Source organism: Lygodium microphyllum, chromosome 18, assembly GCF_053477565.2.
Source record: "Lygodium microphyllum isolate KBCC chromosome 18, Lygodium_microphyllum_v1.1.10, whole genome shotgun sequence".
In the NCBI taxonomy this organism is placed as follows: domain Eukaryota; kingdom Viridiplantae; phylum Streptophyta; class Polypodiopsida; order Schizaeales; family Lygodiaceae; genus Lygodium; species Lygodium microphyllum.
Genome location: NC_141152.1, coordinates 114,425,704 through 114,449,300, shown reverse-complemented (window position 1 = coordinate 114,449,300; position 23,597 = coordinate 114,425,704). Strand labels below are relative to the sequence as shown.

At 41.6% G+C, this 23,597-nt stretch overlaps 1 protein-coding gene across 2 annotated transcripts in view; it reads right to left on the bottom strand.

The window, feature by feature from the left end:
- Positions 1-23,597, bottom strand: part of RFC1 (replication factor C1) — a 70,116-nt gene that overhangs the window by 5,761 nt on the left and 40,758 nt on the right. The window lies entirely within an intron of this gene.

The window sequence follows — 23,597 nt, the reverse complement described above, 5'->3', positions numbered from 1 at the left end:
GCTGGTGCCCTGACTGAAGGTGCTGCATTCCATTGCAGCCATTGATTGAGCTGTCACACTCTGCATTTTCAGCCCTATGCAAGCATCCCTAACACCTACTGCTACTCAGGCTGCCTTTACTGCCCGATCAGGCCTGCCAGCTGCTCACATCACCATTCCAACTATTGCCCAGCCTGTTTGGGGCAGTAAACAGCTGCATTTTCATCTTCCAGCTGCTGCCCTCTCATCTGCCACCGTTCTGGTGCTGGTGCCTGACTGAAGGTGCTGCATTTCATTGCAGCCATTGATTGAGCTGTCACACTTTGCATTTTCAGCCATGTGCAAGCCACCCTGATGCCTACTGCTAGATTCAGCCCATCCAGACTTCACTGTCCACGTTTACAGCAGCTGATCACTTCCTAAGGAGGCCTGCTGCATTCCAAGATCCGTTCAAAGTACAACACACTCTGCAGTTCATCTCTGCCCTGGTCCATCCAAGACACAAAGCTTAGACATCATTGTATTCACATTAGCATAGTGTGTTTGATCACTTGTTTACATGCTCTTTTAATAACCCTTCACCTTTGAGTTCTATTGTTTTTCATTGTGTTATCATCATAAACTTTGAGTTTATCTTCTTTGTTTGGGTAATTCTTTACATGGTATTAGAGCTAGGTACACATTAAAGATCCCTAAGCCTTGATCTGAAAGCTCAACATCGAAGAGAAGTAAGGACAAAGAAAGGAAGATGTCTTCAAACAATTCATCACCAAAGCAATCTCCAACACAACCCATGTCAAGAGCCGAACAAGAGTGGTATTCACAACCGACTCCTAAAGAGCCTTATACAGATGGCAATTTGATTAATTATCATGGTCAATACAAGACGTATCAGATTACTTGAGCCAAATACGGCTCCACTCTTATATATAGGACCCAACAAGTTCTTGAAGGTAAATATTACAAACTCCCTTTGGATTTTGTGCACAAATCGGAGGATCTTGCAAGACCGTCGGCGCAACACATTGGGCCAAATCCTCCAATTATAGGAGACACCAAATACATACCATTTTTCAATCCAATTCCACCTTTATCAGTAAAAGGTAAACAAGTTTCCATTTCTAGTCCTTCCTTTACTAGTTCTATATTGCAAGTAAAACCAGGCTTCCTTCCGTGGATGGGTGGTAATTCCCTGATTACAACTTAGTTACAGTTGTAACATTTATTACAAATTTGAGAAATGCAAAATAACTTACAATCTTGGATAATGGACACCCTATTGCGCCAAAACTAGTGAACTTCATTGAGAAGTTGATGTACAATGGGATTCTCCCAATCCCTATTGGTATTCCAACTACTCTTGCTATCCAAAATGACCAACAAGTCTTCAATCTGATTTGCCCCTTGATTTGGGCAATCAATTGGTCTTTATCCGCTTTGACAGAGATGGAAAATGCCCCAAATTCATTGATTTGCTGGTCCCTCCACTTGAATGTGACTGAAAACAGCTTCAGCCCTATTGAATCCAAGTCTTGGAGCTTCCAATTTTTTGCACCCTTCCCAAGGATGCTACTAAACCCTAATTTCTACTGCAAATTAGAATTTACAACAGAGAAATCTGAAATTTCTCAACCTCTAGTGATCTCAATGCTGTAATCTTCGAAGCAAGGCTGTAGAAAGGCTAGGAGATGAGAGAATGTTGAGGAGAGAGAAAATTCAGACTTGGCCAAATGAATGACCTAGACCAACAACTAGCACCAAATGTTATACACAGAGTGCGTAGAGTAATATCCCCAAGCTTCCTTTGGCACAACACGGCACGACACGGCATGGCACGGCACGACACGGCACAATACCAAGTGTTATACACAAAGTGCGTAGAGTAATATCCCCAAGCTTCCTTTGGCACAACACAACACGACACGTCACGGCACAACACGACATGATTGCAAGGAAAGAGAGTGAAGAGAGTTTTGAGAATAAAAGTGAGAAGATGTATTAGAAGGTTGTGAGAATGCTTTTTACAAAGGAATAGGCAATTCGAAGATAGCGCTATCAACACGCTACCAATATCGTTTCAACACCGTTAGGTAAGAAAGCAAGAGGATGCTCCCTTATACACCAGATACCACCAAGTACCTATGCGGAATAACTTATAGCAACTTTTGCCTTTGACATCCTATGATTTCCTAGAGTCCCAAGCTTATAAATTTACTCGGCTCACATGTGCAACATTTACTTTAACCATGTGATTAAAAATTAATCCACATGTTAAGTAAGGTTTCAAAAATACATGTCCCCATGACAACAAGATACGAGTAAGCCATCAAGAAGATCCCTACCAATACGTTAACACAAAAAGAGGTGATTATAAGAAAATTCAAAAATATCTTTTTCAAAATTTCCTTCTTCCAGTCGATTTACTCTTAGTGCTTCATCATTTACTTCTCAAAGTCCATCTTCACAATTTCATTTTCTATCATTTAACCTGAAATTTTTAAATTTCACACGCTTATACTTCCAATCACATCTCATTTCCAAAACCCACCCATCCCACCCTTTCCTTCCGCTGCACCTTCATTTGTACAAGCACTTGTACCACCACACATCACACAAGGGGACCATCATCTTTAGACACATCTAATCTTTCTAGGCCCTTTGCTTTTCGCAACTAGGTGGCAGACTTGTGGTGGGGATTTATCCCCCAAGCCAAGCACCTTTCGGGGATTATTCACAAGGTTTACCTACCCAAGTGTACCCAACCCCTTGGTGTTTCCACTTAGTACCGTAATTTGCAAATATGTTATCACCTAGTGGACAATCTAGTCAAGCTCTATTACCTCAACCTACAGTTGAAAAAGGACCTTTGGTTCCAATGTTGCCTCCTTCGACACCTTATGGCATACCACGCTCTATTCCTACCTTCCTACCATACCCTTCTTATCTGACACCTCAAAGTTCACATTCCACATCAACCTCTCCTAAGAATGCTTTCACTAACAAGACACGTTCTAACGAGTCTAACTATACTACATGATCTAATCTCATGACATATTTCTTAGACTCTTAGAACTTATGGGATCTTGTTCAAGGGCTAGAACCCCAACTAGACCCTTGTTGGACTCCTCCAAAGGTTGTCCACTCTTGAAAAACAACAAATGCTTCTATCATTATCGAGTCGATGCAAAGTCTTTTACTTAAACTCACAATTGCAACATTTTAACCTAGCATTTGAGCAATAGAAACAATTAACTCACCGCTATGCGGCTCGAGATAGGACCCAATGTAACAAACATTTCGTATATCAATTGTTACCAAGACATATTGGCTCAATGATTCTAAATTAATTTGATGCTCACGTATGTTAAAAGGCAATTTATATTCTTTAAGTGTTTCAAAATATGATTAAATGTTCATATTTATGTTTAAAGGTGACCAATTATCAAATTGCCCTATAATTATTCTTGGGTCGTCATTGTCGAGATTTCCAAGAGAAATTAAAAGTTTAGTTGGGCGATCAAATTGACCACAAAGCTCAGATGACTAAGGCTTTTACACTCAGATAGTCACATGAACTAGACGCCCATATAATGAGTGGTTTCAAAAAGTAAAACCAGATCTTCATGATCGAAAAAACAAACCATAAACCAATGAACCTATATAATGAAGCTTTCCAGAAGCTAAATTGGATGAATCCTAAAATTTAGGAGGTTCCTATTTTTTGAAAGTTGCTAAAATGGAAATTTTGTTCATAATAAAGACTCTAGAATTTCGCAAGAAACAATTTTATCTTCAACAGCTATCTCAAATTCTTAAGCATTTAAGAGATTTTCAAAGTAGAAGGTTTGGAAGCTTCTTTCTCTAGAAAAGTAACGTGGCATTTAGAAAAGGACATGTGACATTATGAAGACACAAATGTCCCTACACTTGTCATTTTCAACAAACACTTGTCATTTATAGCCTCTACTTTCCACTTTTACCACACATATATATTGGAGATCTCTCTCTTTATTTGCAATAAGCTCTCATGCTGAAATTTTAGCCACATGATTTGTATTCTCTATCTATCTCTCATCCAAAAAGTATTTTCTACTTAGTTTAATTTAACCGAGCCCTAAAGAAGAAAATTAACTTGCTGCACAAGTTTAGAGAAATTAAGGTTTCAAAACCCTAATTTTCAATATTGCAATAAATCAGCCTTTTGTTTATGCTTCAAGCACTTGGTGCGCGTGGTTTTTGTTTTAATGAATTCCTATCAAGGGGAGAGAGGGGAGGTCGGTTCCCCTCTCAACGTAGTGTCTCTCTCTCTCTCTCTCTCTCTCTCTTTTCATGGTGATAATTCATTGAGTTGGTTGAGTTCAAAGTACTGTCATTCTCATGTTCTTCCCCACGCTTACACCCATCTTATATATCTTCACCATGAGCTCCAAGAGTTCAGAATTATTGATCCGGATGACCTTGAGGTCCAACTAATAGAGTACTCATGTTTACTCACTGTGTTTGCCGCTACAACACTTCCTAAGTCCTCTGATGACAAAGTCGCATTGTTTCTCAAAACAAGATTTCACATAGATGCTTTAATTTTCTATAACAAGTGATCTCACAACCTACTATGCCCAATTTCTATGCATTTGACTGTCAACTATTGCAATACCTATAATTGTTCGACCAATTTCATAAGAAAGCTCCTCTCACACCTTCAAAAGGGGCCCTTGTTTCCACTTCTCAAAAGCGGAAGAAAGAAAAGAGTAAGATATATAAAGACCAAAATCAAAAAAAGAACACTAGTGAATCACAAGGGAATACCCAATCGCAACTCAAATCAATGACAAAATATTTCCAAGAAAAATAAGCATTGTCAATGCTCTCAAAAGACTGGCCATTTTGACTACGTGTGTTGTTTAAAGGAAAAAGATAAAAAATCCAAAAAAACTCTCCATACAAACCCCACCCCACAATCACAAGGTATACTCCACAATGGAGGCAAGGTGGTGGCAATCAAAATGCTCAAGAGTAATAGAGATCTCATACTCACTCTACCACAAGCTAACTATCCTAATTTGCGCCTTTCTCGACTCCCAAGGAAATGTCAAACTCATCTATTGGACCAAAAATGGACTTCGATCCTTAGCCCACCTTGTCTCAATAGAGACATTGGAGTTTGACAATTTGTCCCACATATGCAAGTTGCCCACAAATGAGGCTATAACAAAGGTCCACCCAACCTGACCTTCTAGTCATACAATCACTTGGATTGTGGATAGTGACGCCATGTATCACATGACCCTACTCGGTAACATCTTCCAATCCAACGGTCCATGGTTGGGAATGTCTAATGTAGTAACAACTCTTTCGCCAGCATTCTAGGCATCAATCACATCATGTCTAATATTGACAAAGCGTCGAATCTTGCTTCATTGGATGATGTACTATATGTCCCCCAACTTGGGGTGAATCTTTTATCCATCCGTTACCTTTGTCACTTAAGGAGAGAATTTTCTCTGGACACCTTGGGTATGATTCTCTTTATGAGTTGTCACATCATCAAATAGTTAAAGGCTTTCGTGCCTAAAACTATCCAAGGACGTCTATAAAGCATGCCAACTGGATAAATAACATTGCACACCAAACCCTCTGCAAACCACAAATGGAGTTGAGGGGTCCATTAGGTTGATTGACATTAACCTTAGTGGGCCAACATCCACAACCACCTTAGATGTCACGTTATACTTCTTCCTGTTAGTGACGATCATTTGAGATATACATGGATATACTTTCTCAAGGCTAAATCAAAGGCCTTCTCATAGTTCTCTACATGGATGTGATCAATATAAAATCAAAAGGATGTGCATATTGGGAGATTATCCAACACACCTCTATCAACTCTCCCTCTCAAAAGAGAATCCTAGAGCATAGGAACCAGACTATCATGAACATGGCTCACTCTATACGATTCATAGCAAAGCTTCCTGAGTGCCTATGGTCTAAAGTTGTTAATACTTTGGTGTACATCCTCAACAAGCAGTTGACTATAGTGATCTCTCATAAGATCCCCTTGGAGACACTGCAAGGCATTCGATCTACCATTTCTCACCTTTGAGTCTTTAGGAATTGTATATACACCCATACTCCCGACAACAAGATGGATAAGCTTGCACCTAGACAAAAGCTCTTGATTTTTGTAGACTGCTCTTTCAAAGCTAAGGTATACCAATTGTTGGATCCCAAAACGAACCGTACCGTACAAAGAAGAAACATCGTATTTGACAAGAGGGACATCCTGCAACCCCTTACACTAGCCAAACCCTTTGAGCCAATCCATCAACAGGATAGCCACAAAACATGTTTAAGTGCCAACGGAACATAAAACACGTTTCACACGTGAAAGGTTTCAATGAGCGGTGAAGCACCTAAATATTTCAGCCTCCCCCCCCCCCAAGAAAAGGATTTTAAAAATGACGCTTTTGGTCGCTTGCTTTAGTCTTGACCCTTTAGCTTAAATCGAAGGATTTAATAATAATCGTTGCTCAAACAACTTAAGTTAATCGTGGATAGTGCTTACACTTCAATCATATCAATCAAGATAATGAAAAGTCAATGGCTTACGTGTTTGGAGAGCAATGATTGTTGGGTGATACACGGACAAGTCATCACTCACAAGACGATGACTTAATCAATTGGCTCATAAACAAATATTCATTGCAGGTTGGTCTAAAAACTCTCTCTCTCTCTCTCTCTCTCTCTCTCTCTCTCTCTCTCTCTCTCTCTCTCATAGTCTAGTGGCTACCCTAGTGATAAGCCACTTATTTTACTAACCCACTAACTTGGGTTCAAATCTCCCTTTTTCTATACCTATATAAATGGCAATGTTGAACGTAGGAGTTGAACCAAAGACTTTCTGGTCACAATGGGTTCAACTTAACCAATTGAGCTATGTTCTCTCTCTCTCTCTCTCTCTCTCTCTCTCTCTCTCTCTCTCTCTCTCTCTCTCTCCAACGAGGACTGCAGTCAACCGATCAGTGGCCTCACCCCAAGGAGTCACCTTGGATAGAGCTACAGAGAGATGTAGAGCTTGCCGCCCACACCCAGCAAGCCCACGCCCCCGCAAGAGACATCACCTATAGATACAGTGGATACTACAGCACCACCGGGGAGCCATACCCCGCCGCTTCAGCCTCTCTATGCTAGACACGCCCATGCGGGACATCTTAAGATGACCACACTCCATGAGCAGTTCCACACTGCACTTGAAGTGCAACTAGATTGTATCAAGTTTGTATCCTATTTTGTACCTACTCACCTAGTTCACCATAACACTAGATAGCAGGTTTACTAGGACTTCGAAAACTTCCCAGACATTTTGTATATAACCTTTTGGTCTCATAGGCCAACTTGGCCTTTTGTAGATGTTAACTCTCTCTCTCTCTCTCTCTCTCTCTCTCTCTCTCTCTCTCTCTCTCTCTCTCTCTCTCTCTCTCTCTCTCTCTCTCTCTCTCTCTCTCTCTCTCTCTCCAATATTGATTCAGCAAATCTGAAATTTCAACATTTTGCTCCTAAGAAATTTAGTCCCAAAATCCAAAAATTTTGCCACAATTTTACCAATTTTCATCCCAAATCTGAAATTGTATTTCCATTTTACCAAATGTGGCCCAAATATGTCAATTGTTGCCCCCAGTCTAAATAAATTTGTCCAAGTTCGTCTCTAATCTGAAAATTTTAGTCCCAAACTTTGAAAGTTTGCCTTAAATCTAAACCAACTTTCCCCCGAATCATAAAACTTTTCCCAAATCAATGTGATTTTTCCCGGGCCTTAAAATTTCTGAATAATATTGCCAAATTTTGCAGCCAAATCTAAGAATTTTAACCCCAAATATAATCAAATTTTGTAAATTTGCACCAAATTGGATATAACATTCGTCCCAAATCTGAGAACTTTGCTCCAATCTCATTTTCCCCAAACTTTGATGGTCTCGCTTCAAATTTGAATACATTTGCCCCAAATCTCCAACTTTTATCCCAAATCAGATCTCAAATTTGAATAATTTTGTCCCAAATCTGAAAAATTCAGTTTGGGGATTAACTCTAAGTTTCCCATATCTTAAAGTTTGTAGATACTGGCATCCTTTCTAAATTGTAATTTGCCTCATAAATAATTTGTTATTTTCTTCTTTTGTTTGCTTGTTAAACATGGTATGGTGAACTATTCGAGGAAATCAAGTGACTAGCGTTCAAGCCAACACTCCCCATGTTTGGCAAGAATTAATTGTGATTAAAAGGTATCCCAAAGGAAGTGGGTATGCAAGCATTGCAGAAACATACTTGCACGTGGTGTTGCTCGAACAAAGGCCCATTTTACATGGGTAAGTGGTGAGAGAATACATGGATGCAAAAGGATCTCTAAATCCATATTTTTGGCCGATGGTGGAGATCAATCAAAGTGGTTCAGTACATGGGAGAGCTAAAAGGTCCTATTGATTAGAACAGGCTCAACATGATTGTAGAGAGAGAATGCAATCTTTCGAGACCAATCTTCTCAAACTCAAACACAAGCGAGTGGATTGTGCTAAAGCACCATCAGTTTACTAACACCCCATGTGCTAGTGCTATGCCTAGAGCACCTCCAATGCCTACAAGACAAGGCCCTTCTACTAAGCACGAATATGTCATCATGCCCAAATACACTACAATGATGGTTGGGCCACTTGGACACTTGGCTTCAAGAAGAAAGCTGAAATTGCAAAAGAAAGATTTTTCTATCAATGTAGCATTGCCTTTTATGTTGCTCGCACAAGTGCCTATAAGAGATTAATCAATGTTATTTTAGTTGCAAGTACTACAGGAGTAACTATTACTCATGCTAGTTCGAAGGCTCTAAGGACCGCTAGGCTCAATGATGTGGTTGATTTAATTCACATAAGCCTTAAGGGTCATAGAGCATCATGGGAGAAATATGGATGCACAATTATTTCAAATGGATGGAAAGATACATACAAGTGCCAACTAATGAATATCTTGGTATCTTCCTATACTGAAATGACATTTCTCAAATGTATAGATCTATCCAGCTATGGTGTGTGGATCACAAGTATCTTCATGTTCTAACTTGTAAGTACAATTTAGTTTTTATTAATCTTGTATTTAGCTTAACTATTGCTAAGTTATATATATGTAACCAAAGGTAATATTTCACCAGATCAATGAAGCAATCCAAGAGATTCAGCCCAAACATGTTGTAATACTCATAATAGATAACCCAAGCAATTCCAAGAGCATAAAAGAGTAATTGGAGGCCCAATATCCAAACATTGCATGGACAGCACACGCAGCCCACTCCATTGACTTGATGATGGAGGACATTGGGTTGATTCCATGGGTTCATCTATTGTGGAGAAAGCTTTAGGATTGATCGACATTATTCCTCGAAAGTCATTCGCCTATAGCTTGTTCAGACACCATTGGCAATGGGAGCTTGTAAAACCAGCTAAAATAAGATTTTGCTATATATTCCGAGTTTTATGCAAGTATGTGAGTTACAAATTAGATTATATATCATAATCATCATTACAATCATGATTTATGACTTATAGTTATATACCATATCTCTTAACAAGCATAGTTAATCTCAGGTTGGTGAAGTGCAAGGATGCATTCAAACATATGATAGTAGATTAAGAGTGGTTGGATTGGTCAAAATCCCCTACTCCAAATGCCATGAATATCGCACACACAATCTATAACATTGCATTTGGACAGATGCAAATGGATTACAGTATGCACTGCTTCCTATAGTATCAATGTTACAACTGGAGGGGAGCTACGAAGCTCTACCCCGAGACCTACGGACCGCTTATTGATCAAGTGTTTCAAGCCAAGCGGCCATGGCTACCTCTCACATAGCCGACACGCAATGCCTACCTTACGGGTGTAGTGAGCTTACCTTGATGCTCAATCGAGTTCCCTCCTCTCTCTTGCACTCCGATAGCTCCACGATCCTTGTGGCAAGCTCAAGCAACCTCAAGCCCCCTCCGTCAAGCTCCATCCTCCATAGCCACGCAAGAAAAGAAAAGAGAAGAGAAGAAGAGAAGATGAAGAGAGAAGATAGGGAGCTTCTTCTCCACGATCCCTCACTCTCACACACTCACTCCCTCACACTCCTTCAATCCCTCACTCAAGCACAAGCAAGAAGGCAAGAAACAAGAGAAGAAGAAGAAGCTTTGGCCACACACAAGAATGAGCTTCTCATTCACTTTTCAACTTTATATACAAAACCCTAAATCCATTTTGGGCGGTCATCCCCTTATCCCCTTCTTTACATGGCCGGCCATGGCCTAAGTCATTTTTCCCATTGTCCTTCTATCTTCCTAGCTTCCTTTCCACCACCCGTCTACATTTACAAATTGCGCGGGTGAGAGCCCGATGCTCCTTAAATGTGCATACTTAGATATTACGTAGTTAGAAGAACGTGGGCTAGTTTCTTGTAACAATGTGTGGATGAAGCAAAGTTTTCCATGTTGAGAAGAAGTACACGTGAACCTGTATGAGACATCCTTTGCGTTGTGACTACACGACGTAGACTAATTGAACACAAGGACACCGCACTTTCGGTAGTTGAAAGCTATTGGACTAGCTTGATGAGGACGGTGTACTTTCCCTGGCCATTCGTGCGGTGCTTACCACAATTGATTGCAATGTTATTAAGACAGAGTGCAAGAGAGAATTGTGCGAATGGATCAGGGTGACAGGTCTAACCATAACCGAGACAAGCTCCCTAGGTATGTCCTGCCCTTGATGTGCCCTAAACAATTGTGGGTGATGCTAAAGGGCTAGGGGACTAGGGACAGAGACAACCGACCAAGGTCATTGGTCGTACCTAATTTGAGGACCCCTAGGTGTTGTGCTCTGATCGTGGATGCTTCTTATTTTTCATTCTTTTCTTTTCTTTTTTCCTTTTTCTTTTTTCTTTTTCTTTTCTTTTTCTTGTTTTTTTTCTTTCTTTCTTTCTTTCTTTCTTTATTCTCTTTTCTTTTTTTTTGTGGACTTGCGTGAGTACAACCATTGCAATATGTTGAGGCTATCATCCTTTCAGTGGGTTGGAAAATGTCAAGGTTCGAAGGCTCACGAAATGGATATTACAGTGATGAGTGTATCCTAGCCCCGTTGTTAGAGAAGTAGTTGTTGAGATGGGGAGATACACATGAGATATTGCAACCCTCTTTGGAACGTGCAATATTGGTACAACTGGGGTAACAACTGCCATGAGTGTCCGGCGTAGAGTGTAGCCCAGAAAGAGGAAGTGGTTAAGCTCATGCTTTGGACCATGCGACGTGGGCACTCGCAAGGGTGATTTTCGCTTTCGGCAGCATGACTTTGTCGCGGCTCTTCACGGGGTTGGCGGTCTTGTGGTGTCTTGTGGTGCAACACAAGGAGACATCACTTATCTGAATTCCATGGTGTTGACTTAGATACTTACCACATACGCTTGATTATCTTTTTCTTTTGCTAAAGACGTGAAACATAGTAAATGCAGATATGAAAAGTTTTTACAATTGGGAAGCATGTCAGTACATAACCCTTTAGAGATAAAAAGTTATGGCCAGGTAGCATTTCATAAGCCTTTTACATAACATGGGGCTACTCTATTTGTACGAGGCGGAGCGAGTCCGGGTGGTCGGGCGACTGAGGCTTTGCTAGTGAGGGGCTCCTGTGAGGTTGGGCAGGGAAGATATTGCCGGGAACCTGAATGGTGTAGTCCCTGGCCGCAACTATTTCCAGAATACTTTTGAACAATGCATCAAATTCATGCTTGTCTCGAGCTGTTCCTGCTTGTCTCAAGCTGCCCTCTCTTTCAAGCACCTGGTGCCCGAGCGCCTGTTGGGGGCCCGCACGGCTAGTATTGCCACACCCCGTATTCTCCCTTGAGCTTCTATTCCCCCGGCCTGGGGATTTTTTTACCTACGTCCGAGGCGGTGTTGCTTGGGGCCTCATTTCTTTGCATACCTTTTAAGGGTAGGTACGTAGCGTTCCGGCGGAGGAGCTTGTACTACATGCTCCCTTCGACGGCGGATAGCATCCTTGTAAACCAACTGCACTGGGTGCTTCATGTCGGCTACCGTAGGGGGACCTGCAAAATGCAAACCAAGGATTAGGCCTTGAGGCAGAATAAAACTATTCGCATGGAAGGGATTATACAGTGGGTTATCGAGCGCATATGATGAGGGAAGAGGTGAGACATCCAGTGTTTATTGTAGAGGGATGGCCCCCATGATGATGTTCGTTTTGCCTCCAGCCATTAGCAGATCTTGGCTTATGCTAAGTTGCGTGGACTGGTTGTCATGAAGTGGAGCAGGGCTCATCCCTGGAAGGATAGACCGAAAAAGGGGAAAGGTGTATAGAAAGGGACGGTGCCCCATCTATACCATTAAAGTTATTGGTCAAGGCTTCCTATGGCGATAATGAGGGTTGCATGCCCTCCACTTGGAGGTGGGAATGGTCACACAACTTCCAAATGTGTGGTGAGAGAAGGACCTGAGGAGCTTAGCCTATTGAACCCAACCCTTCTCCCTACGCTTGACTATCATTGCTTATGTGTGTTGATATTGTCTATACAGGGTCACAAAATTCATTGTTTATTTATGTACATATTTATGAATCCATGTCACTTCACGAGGATAAAAGCCAATTGTCGAACTCCGAATTGTACTGGAGTGTAGCACACACATCTAGTACTCGTGGCAGCTTACTCAATACTGATAGATATTTTGCCACATCGAGTAGCATGGAACCTTGTCCGAGTCTACTGGCAACATGTAACTCCTCCTCAGTGAGAACCTTATCAAGACAGAGAGTTCTCTTGGCTAGTTTCAGCTAAGTCCGTACCCCGAATGGCAGTCAGCACTCGAAAGAAAGTTGGTGCCACATAAGTCGGGTCTCTTTGAGACCGCCATTTGGCCAATCGCTCCTCTGAGACTGTCATGATCTGGGCTCCTAGTTCGGCCATAGCAACGCGGTTTTCAAACCAACGTTGTTCAAATTGACTTCGACCCTCTGATTATCACTTTAGTTGCTCTATCTCTAAGAGATTTGGTTGGCAGAGCACATCATTGAATGTTACAGTTAAGCGTAGTTCGCCGACTTTCTCGTCAGAGGTAAGTCGCATGCGTTCATGCAAGAGCCTGTTATAGTGCTCGTCAAGATGTTCTTGCTCTTCCCAGGATAAGGAAAATGGCAAGTAACCTTCAAGCTGCTCTTTAGGGAATGCGCCCATGTCTGCCAGGTTATAGATACGTGCGAACACTTTGAGCTTAGCATCCAACTCGGTTAAACATTCTGCGACACTTCTATGTTCAACGAGGGCTTGCTCGGTTACTATCTCATGCAAGATTCTAGGAGTTTGCCTAGGCTTTAGCATAGCTAGGGGCTCAAGCCTAGGCGAGCAAGATTGGTTTATCCTAGGATTTCTTATGCTCTTGGGGTTTCTATGTTTCTCCTGAGGCTTTGTCATTGTGTCATGGTTCTCCTTGGATGTGACTGGCATAAATTTGTCACCCTGTTGTGACAGCGTTGTATCCACTCTTGATTGGCCAATGCGAGTTCTGTTGTCGGTGGATTGAGTGTTGCAAGCAATCGTTGATGGTAACGACTGCTTTGATTTTTCAGAGCACAGAGATGTGTTTGAGGTTTCACCGCTATTAGGAGAGGCATCAATGGGGTCATTGGTGGATGGACTCAATGCTTTATTCCTCAACTCTCCAGCGCTCTTGGTGTCAATGTTCTTGGGGTCCACAACCACCTGTAACTGCTGTTGTTTTCGTTGTTTTCTCCTCTTTTTCTTGGTCAGTGAAGATGCGTCTTTCAACGGCTCAGGACCCTGGACTAGGTCAACCGTTGATGTGCTTGGTTGGGCCTCAGTATTTTCTTTCTCTAGTGTGTCCTTACGGAACATAGTTGTGGCTTGCTGAATAGCCTCGCTAGGTTATGAGAGTACAACTGCCTCCCTTTTTGGAGAGTCTAGCTCTTTTCTTCTGTTTAACTCCTCTAGCCTAGACTTTAGGCGCTTTGAAAGTGTTGGAGTTGTCAATGAAGTTGGTTGCGACACCTCCTCCACAGGTAAACTGCTAAGGACACGTTCCCCAAGGGGCGTTGTCACGGCCAAGGGCTGTGACTGCTGTGATCCTTGATTGGAAGTAGTGACGGCTATTTCAGTGGACTGGCTACTACTAGTAGATTGCAGTGTCAAGTCCCTAGGGCGATCGGAAGTGGTCGTGTCTTTTGTTGCCCTTTGAGCATTCACTTGTGTAGATCGAGCATGAGTTGATCTAGTCACATTAGGTTGCACAAGCATAACCTTGGGCCGAGAGCTACGGATGGTGTCATGTCCCACCTCTTGAACATTTGGAAGCTTAGATGGAGATAGAGATTGGGATTGAGCAACCGCCCTTGGCGACTGCTGTTGTGCTTCCTGTGTCCGTTTGGGAAAAGAGGGTGTAGGAGATCTAGGACTCTTAGGTGGACCTGGCACTAGTTGAATGATTTGCTCGAGGCTATTAAACGATTGTGCCATTTGCTTTGTTGAGCGATCAACCTTCTCACGAGCAGCATTGTGCCTCTGGTGCTCATTATCCTCTTGGGAAATCAAAGGCTCCTTGGGCACTAGTGGCTTTTGCATATCCTCAACAATTACATCTGATATCTGCTTGTCAAGCACACTAGGATGAGGATCTACCCTTTGATTGGTCCTGTTTGGTTTCTTGATTTCGACCGTGAGGGGCTCGATTACTCCAATGCTTTTGACTCAAGACTTGGTTTTTCGTTTAGATCTCCTCCTATGCTTCTTTGCTCTTGATACAATCTGGCCTTCAGTCGACAAAGGAGGTTTAGCAGGGGGTTTTGGCACCCAAATCCATCGGTTCCCTGCGCAATATCCTTGAGCACGTAGCAATGCTTTGAATATCCATCGCGGTGTTGTGCTAACCCTCCATCGATGCCTTCATCTATAAGGCTTGGGCTTCTTTTGGGGTCTTCAACGATATTTGTAAGTCCAAAGCCCGTCCTTGGCATTGTCTCTTGACCTTCTTGTTTCAGGCGTCGCCTCACTCTCACTGGTTCTCGTTGTTCGACCTGTGCTTGTATCAATTCTTCCAACAAGTCCTTGCTCTCGTTAGTAGGCTTGACTGTTATGTCAGCACCTTCCTTGCCTTTCCCTCAAGGTTCGATGAGGTCACCCTTGCTGAGGGTTGTGACTATCCTCACACTCGGTAGTGTCAGGTGTATTCTCTATGCTACATAGTCGGCCTCACACTTGGTCGCCCTTTTGAAGGGTCTTCTTAGGAGGGTTTCCTTACCGTAATTAGCACTACTTGGAGGAACATGAAATAGGATAGGTAAGCTTTCAGTTTCAATTGTCACAAGGATTTTGCACTTCCCTATGAGTGCTTGCACGTGTCACGCGTAAGGGCTAAGAGTTGTATTAGTCAGTGTAAGCTCTGGTTGGCCTAGTAGGATCTATGCTTCATAGGTCAAGATATTAAAATCTGCTCCTTCATCAATCAAAGCATCGATAGTATGCTCTCTTTTCGCGGTGAGTTTAGCACGACCAGTTGTGGATTCTCCACTGATGTCTTGGATAGTCAATGCAATGCTATTCAAGAGGCATCTATCGTCAGAACTATCATATCTAGTCATCCTCGCAATGGTAGCTTGATGTTGTTACTTTCCGCTTTGACTAGATGCAATCCGAATGCAATACGTACGTGTTTTTGTTGTATGGCTTTTTTTCCCTTGTAGGCTAGATTGGCCCATTGAGGTTCTAGGGTGTCTGTTTGTCTCTGTTTGGGTATGGGCTTTTGGTTGCTCTTTTGCAAGTGAAAATCCATGCTCGTGTAGAGCCATTACTTCACTAGGGTCTATTTTGGGGGACTTGTCACAACGCGCGTTTTCTCTCCAACCTACTTGGGGGAGTTGCGGAGGGAGTAGAGCCCCCTCTGCGGGGGTCCGGGGAGGGGGGGAGGGGTCCCCCCCGGCCCGCAAGGCCGTTACGGTAAATACCATACGCAATTTGAAGGACCGTTTTTGTCAAGTTTTGAACTACTTGCTCTAGATTTCAGCCCAGTGATAGATCTATGAGGTGATTTCGGCTCTATATGGTCTCCTGGTCAGTTTCAAGGTCTACAAGTTAAAATTTGAAAAAATCTAAATTCGGCCAAACAGGTCCAAATTGCAGGGTCCGAGTGCCCAATTGTGGCTCTAGGACCAATGGTCCGATTTTGGCACGGGATCCGATTCTGGGACTAGGACACGTGGTAGGATTTTGGCACTGGGTCCGATTCTGAGACTAGGACACATGGTACGATTTTGACACTGGGTCCGATTATAACAATCGGATGGAGTGGTCCGATTTTCAGAGTGGTTCAATTTTCAAAGTGGTCCGATTTTCGGAGTCGGATGGTCCGACTCCAGAGATCGGATAGTCCTATTCTGTGGGTCGGACGGCCTAGTCCGACGGCGCAGACGATGGTCCGCGGGTTGCACGCGATGCTTCGAGGTCAACGCCTACTCCCTGGAATCATCCCGTGCTTTCCAAACACGTGCAAAACAATGCAAGGAACTGCCAAGCACACCTGGAAACAATGTGGCGCTCGAATCGATCAGCACTTCGTAATCTCCTCGCAGCTCTCTTTCTCTTACTCTCTCCCTGGCTCTCAAGCTCACTTTCTTGTCAGAAGTCAGAATATCAAATGTGGTGATTCTTGGTTCCCTGGGCCTCTTATTACCCCATCCCAGCCTGCTGTAACCTCAGAAACTAATCCCTCGTACTCTTCCAGCCAGAAATCTGAATATGTGCCCCTATTTTCCTGTTTCCAGCAGCAATACCCTACTTCTATACTCGATTCGATGCGTGTGGCGCTCAAGGCTCGATTCTGTCGGTCCTGGCAACAGAACCAAAATGGAGGGCAGCTACGAAGCTCTACCCTGAGACCTACGGACCGCTTATTGATCAAGCGTTTCAAGCCAAACGGCCATGGCTACCTCTCACATAGCCGACACGCAATGCCTACCTTACGGGTGTAGTGAGCTTACCTTGATGCTCGATCGAGTTCCCTCCTCTCTCTTGCACTCCGATAGCTCCACGATCCTTGTGGCAAGCTCAAGCAACCTCAAGCCCCCTCCGTCAAGCTCCATCCTCCATAGCCACGCAAGAAAAGAAAAGAGAAGAGAAGAAGAGAAGATGAAGAGAGAAGATGGGGAGCTTCTTCTCCACGATCCCTCACTCTCACGCACTCACTCCCTCACACTCCCTCAATCCCTCACTCAAGCACAAGCAAGAAGGCAAGAAACAAGAGAAGAAGAAGAAGAAGCTTTGGCCACACACAAGAACCAGATTCTCATTCACTTTTCATATACAAAACCCTAAATCGATTTTGGGTGGTCATCCCCTTATCCCCTTTTTTACATGGCCGGCCATGGCCTAGGCCCTTTTTTCCATTGTCCTTTTATCTTCCTAGATTCCTTTCCACCGCCCATCTACATTTACAAATTGCACGGGTGAGAGCCCAGCGCTCCTTAAATTAAATCATGATGCGCTTGCGCTCTTTTACAAAAGTATTGACTTGCGCTTTTCCTTGTGCACATTTTCCTTTATTTAGGACTTTTTTGCATTTCTTGTGCTTCCATATTTATATTGGCGCGCCTTCGTCTTCCATATTTAGGACTTTTGCATTGGCCTTTGTCCTCCGCTTTAGATTTTCCAGATTTTCCACCTTGTTTGTCTGATGGTTAACAACAACTGTATCATAGCAAAGGAGCTACCATGGGCCTTTTGTATGGGTTTATGGAAAGGCTTCGCACTCCTATCCACAACTGCACTATATTGTCAACTAACAAGTAAGAAAATATGAGTTTTCTTTCATTCTATGGCATATGTCATAAATCACCTCTTAAGTTTCACGCTTGATTCGAGTTCTTGACTCTTGCATCTTTTGACTATATTTTGTGCGAGATATCCCAAACAACTCAAATGTTCAAGCATGGATGGGATTGGTTTTGCAACGTCCCATCCATTCTAAAGCACATTCTCCACCCTACGTGCAGAAAAGACTCTCAACATACAAATCCAACATTAATGTCAAGTAGCCCACCAGATTGATAGTTCGCATAATCATTGTATTTGTGATGTACTAAGTTATTCTTTATAGAGCTCCTTGTACTTTGTATTTTACCTCAACGTTTTTCCAAGGTGTTAGTAATAGAATCTTCCTTCTTGAAAAAAAAAACATTAATGTTAAGGTGAGCATAATACTTTGAGAGAGTTTATCCAACGTCTACCATGCACAATAGCATTAAGGATGACTTCCTAGTCTATATGGGAGAAGTTTGGGCATTTAACAATCCCCTTTCAAATGGTAACTTTGTATATGTATATATATATATATATACAAAGATCACAATAGGTGATGATAGGTAATGATCACACCAAAGATCACAATAGGTAATGATAAATATAAACCTTTAAAATAAGCTAGTAGCTTAAGAACTAACCTAAACATTATAATATGATGAATGCCCTTTGTTTTTGCAAGCTTAGCACTAGCCAATTGAATAAGTTGGTATATATAAATGCTAACTTTCGAGTCCTTAAGAGGATAGAAGCTTTGAATGGTGAGGGATTAGCAAGTCAGACACCACATCAGCTTGACCCTAGGAAGATTGTTGTGTGAGTAGCAAAAGTGACTATGTTGCAACCCCAAACCCTTGAGAATGATGTATATGACTTCATCCACAAGGACATTGAGAGGATGAGATGCAAAACCTGATCCTCTACATGTCGGCATTGTAAAGTTACAATGTCATTTCTTGCAGTTACTACTGTTTCTCCTTGCCATGCACAAAAAGGCCACCTTCGAGATTGACTCCAAGTTCATCCGAGTGTGATAGTGAGAGTAATACTAGTTCTAGTGAAAGTACTAGACAATAGTGCTTTTGAGATTTAAGAATTAAAAATTAGGTATTTTTAACTATTCATTTTTTAAGAAATGTGTGCATTGTACTTTGTATTGATCATGAGTCTCATAAGTATAATTTGTATTCGATCGTGAGTTTCATGAGTAGTAATTTTGGACTATTCATTTTTTAAGAAATGTATGCATTGTAATTTATATTCAATCATGAGCTTCATTCTCAAGACTCTCAAGTCTTGACTTGGAATTGTTATCCTAAGTTGTAATTTGATGATGACTACTATCAATCTATTATCTATGATTTGTATTCTTTGGAACCTTAATGGATTCATGAATTCAATCCATGGTACATGTAGCCCAATTATTTGCTTGATTCTTCAACTTGGTAACCAATTACTAGTTTGATGTTTGGACTCTCGATTCTTTATCTTATGATTGTTAAAGGTTCTTTATTGAAGCAAATTGAACACTTGCATAACTAAGTCTTAACACTAAAAAATTAGCATTGATACTTGTAAAAAAATATATCTTATCTTATGTGTATTATTCAGCATTTTCAGTTGGCATTTCACTTGGGACCTTCTTGGAGGCGAAACGTTATGGATCAGAACGCAATGTTTGAAGGGTGAAATGTTTCGTGGTTACCCTACATCAGCGTACACTTCCTAAGATCATACAATCAAAGCCTATTGCTTTTGGGCCACTTGCAAAGTCTTCAACTCCCATGCCCCCTCCTAGAAACCCATTATCTCATTGTTACACTATGCAAGATTCGGGATCCTTCCATCAAATACAATCTGAAGGAAACCTACAAGATATATTAGGCTTGGGACCGAAGCCTAACGCTTTACCTGCATCTATCTTTACAATAGATTACATAGCCCACTCTGAGCCGAATAGTTCGCATGAGACTCTAAAGCATCCCAATGGCAAGAAGCCATGAAAAAACAGCTAAATGGAACTTGGCCTCTAGGAGATCATCTGGGTCATAAGAAGATCATTGGAACCAATAGACCTTTCGAGCTAAAGTCAAAGTTGATGAAATCTTGGATAAAGACAAGGTCCACCTTGTGCTACAAGAGTTTCAACATAAACAAGGCATTGAACTATGAAGAAACCTTTGTACCTACAACATGCTTGACATCATTAGATTTGTTAGTTGTCTAGGTTTCCCATCATGGTTAACCTATCTATCAAATGGACAATAAAAGCGCCTTTATGAATGGTTATTTAGAGAAGAAAATCTACATGGAGCAATCTCCCGTGTTTTCTCTTCCAAGCCACAAAGATAAGGTCTTTCATTTATGAAAAGCTCTTTATGGGCAGAAGCAAGCACTGCCCTCAAGGTCCATATAATGGATGATTTTCTCAAACCCCATGACTACTATTCTACCCCACATGACCCAAACTTGTCTATCCATAGTCACCAAGGATAGGAAACAAGGGACAAGGACGAGGACAACGAAAAATAGAGAGCATGGGACGAAGACTGGGACGGAGATCTAAAAATTATATGTTTCTAGAAATAACTGAGATACTTATAAAAAGACCTAAATAAATATGATACCTTAACTCAAAAACCTTCTTAAATTGTCATATAAAATTTCAAAATAATATATGAGCCGTGAAAGTTGAAACTCAACTCAACAATAAATACTCAAATTAAAGAGTACAAGTAACAATGTGAAATGGTGACTTCAAACTAATAACTCAAAGATACCATATGACACCAAAACTAAAGTCCAACAATAAACAGTAAATAATGAGTGCTCAAACTAAAGACTACAAGAAACACTGCAAACTAAGTAATGACTAGGAACTAAGATTTTCAAAATGTCAAGACTCAAAAGGAGTGTACACTGTACACTCAATAATCAAGGCTCACTTATAGGAGGATGCTCCATCTCACATATGACATAATCATCATCCTCATGATCTCCTTGTTCGACATGCTTAGCTCGTTGCTCCTCCTGCTCTTATTGCTTCTCCCATACTACATATAGATCTGCAAATGCAATCGTGCTCTTTCCCAACATGTGCAAATTGGCACTGACAAATACCAAGTCATTTGCTTTTTGCATACCTAAACAATTTTGCTTTTTTCAAGCGATGCAAAATGGCATTGACAAATACCAAGTCATTTTCTTTCTGCATACCTTAACAATTCCACTTTTTTCAAGCAATGAGAGAATAGGAGCTCCATAACTACTCCAAACATATGCCATAACGATTTTTGTACTTTGCAAGACTATCTCTATTTTTTTGTCTCTTGTCAAAGTCAAGCACTAACTTGTTCAAGACTAACTTGTTTAAGTCTGTCATCCAACCAGCTGTAATCTCATTATCTCTATTCTAACGATAATCTTGAAACTTGGGATCCAATACTCATACAATCGCATGCCAAGGAGAATACTAATTGCTCCACCATGCTATGCATAATGTGCATATCTCCTATCTGCCATCAATTAATCCTCATATCATCATCAAAAGAAGGAAAGAAATGCAATAGCTACTCAATCATTCTATCCATAGCCTCGTAGACTTTCCCAATGTATGGTTGAATACTATTGAGCTAAAAATGCATTCTAAGCTTAATTAGCTCTTAATTACAACCCCAAACCTCAAAATGACCAAACCTTTATTAAAAAGAAACACAATCCTAGAGAGTGTCCATGTCCCATAAACCAAATCCTAAGTTGGGAGGACCCATCCATCTATAAATAGACTAGCTGCCCATGACTCAGCCTCAATCTTGTTTTTGAAATTTGCATGTGCCTTCTCTCTGTTGTCCACGCATGTTCGCAAAGGATATCTCAGTTCAAGTTGTGGCCCACTACAGCCCATCATCAAGCACCTATTGTCCAGCCCCCTTGAGCTATTGGCGATTGTTTCCAACCTATTGTACAACTAGAAATTGTTGTGTAAGCTGCTGACATCATCCTGCCTAGTGCCAACCCAAGATCTGCATTCACCAACCATTGTACAATCAAAAACTGCTGTGTTTTCCTGATTCAGCCATCATCTATACTCCCATGTGTCACCTAGATCTGTATTTTGTTGTTCCAGCCTATAACCCAACAGCCATGTCATCATTTGATCAGTGTTTTGCTGATTCTGCTCTTGCCTACTTCATTAGACACTGATCTAGCCTCTTCTGAGCTGCATTTGCTACTGCTTGACATCTCCAAAGAATGTCTGTTGCGTTTCGAGATCTATCAAAGTACAACGTGCTCTCCTACTCATATGCTCTGCCTCGATCTTTGAGACACGAGTTTCAGGGTCTTCCCAAGTGTGTTTGTTGCATTGATCATCGTAGATATTCAGCATTCATTATTTATTCATGACCTTCTTCCATGTTCATTGTCTCTAAGTTACCCTACCCCTAAGCGTATTCTTTATCAGTCTATGATTTGTCGTACAATTGCGTTGTTAACTGTAGATGAGTATTTCTTTACACATACTATCAACAAGTCTCAACAAATGCAACACAATCTACACCACGGCATCAATTTGATGCACATCATCCCAAAAAGAGGCATCTTTTACACATACAATGCATTTCATTCCAATGGAGGACAATGTACTGGCACGATACTCATCACCAATGAACACCTGTCTCAAAGCACTATTGCATGTGCTCAAGCAACCAAGTATCAAGATATTAAAAGCAAAGTGTATTTCTAAGTACTTCAAGAGAACCTTCTTGAATCTCTTCTGAGATTCAACACGCATAAGCTAAAGGTTCAACAAAATTTTTAAATGTAACCATAGCACTTGCTTTTTCAATCACAAGCTCTATCCATTCCAACTTGCCAATGTCTTTTAGCAAATTGTTTAAGCAATGTGCCATGCAATAAGACATTGTAATATGGGAGTACACATGCTAAACAATCTCACTTGTAGCCCTATTGTAGACTCTCCATCCACCACAAGTCCAATGACCAAATTAAAGCCAGTCATTGTTGGGTATTTCACTCACGCCTCACTTACGCCTACACTCACATAGGAGTGTCGGTGATCAGTAGGACACTGGGGCACTTTCTACTCTCGGTAGGAGAGGTTTTTTCCCCAGACTTATGGTATTATTTCGTATGTGCTTATGATACACACTTACGTGCACTTACCATGTTCGGGTGTGAACACCCTCCCTACAACCCTAAGGTTTAAGGGTTGTACCTTGTACTTTCAATTTACACTCTTTCAGACTATTTGCATTGGGTGTCGTGCTTCACTCTCTACTGTCTACAGTTTTCTGTGCTGAGCTTGGATCCTGCGTCCTCTCTCACATTTGGTATCAGAGCATTGGCTCTATTTAGCTCAGCTCCGTTCAAGAGCATTATCTTCTCAAGGATGGTTTCATGTTGATGCATGGTAGACTATGTGTGACTATGCCATTGAGACGGAAAGTTATGACAGAGAGTCATTCTCCACCGTATGCAGGGCATCGTGGTATTGATGCAGCAGTCAAAGCAGTAGAGACATTCTTTTATTGGCCTACTTTGAGAAGAGACGTGGATGCTTTTGTGCGGCAGTGTTTGATTTGCCAGAATGTCAAGTTTGACAGGTAAAAAGCACCAGGGCTTTTACAACCATTGCCTATTCCAAATAAACCATGGGAAAGCATAGCTATGGATTTTATCTTTGATCTTCCAAGGACACAGACAG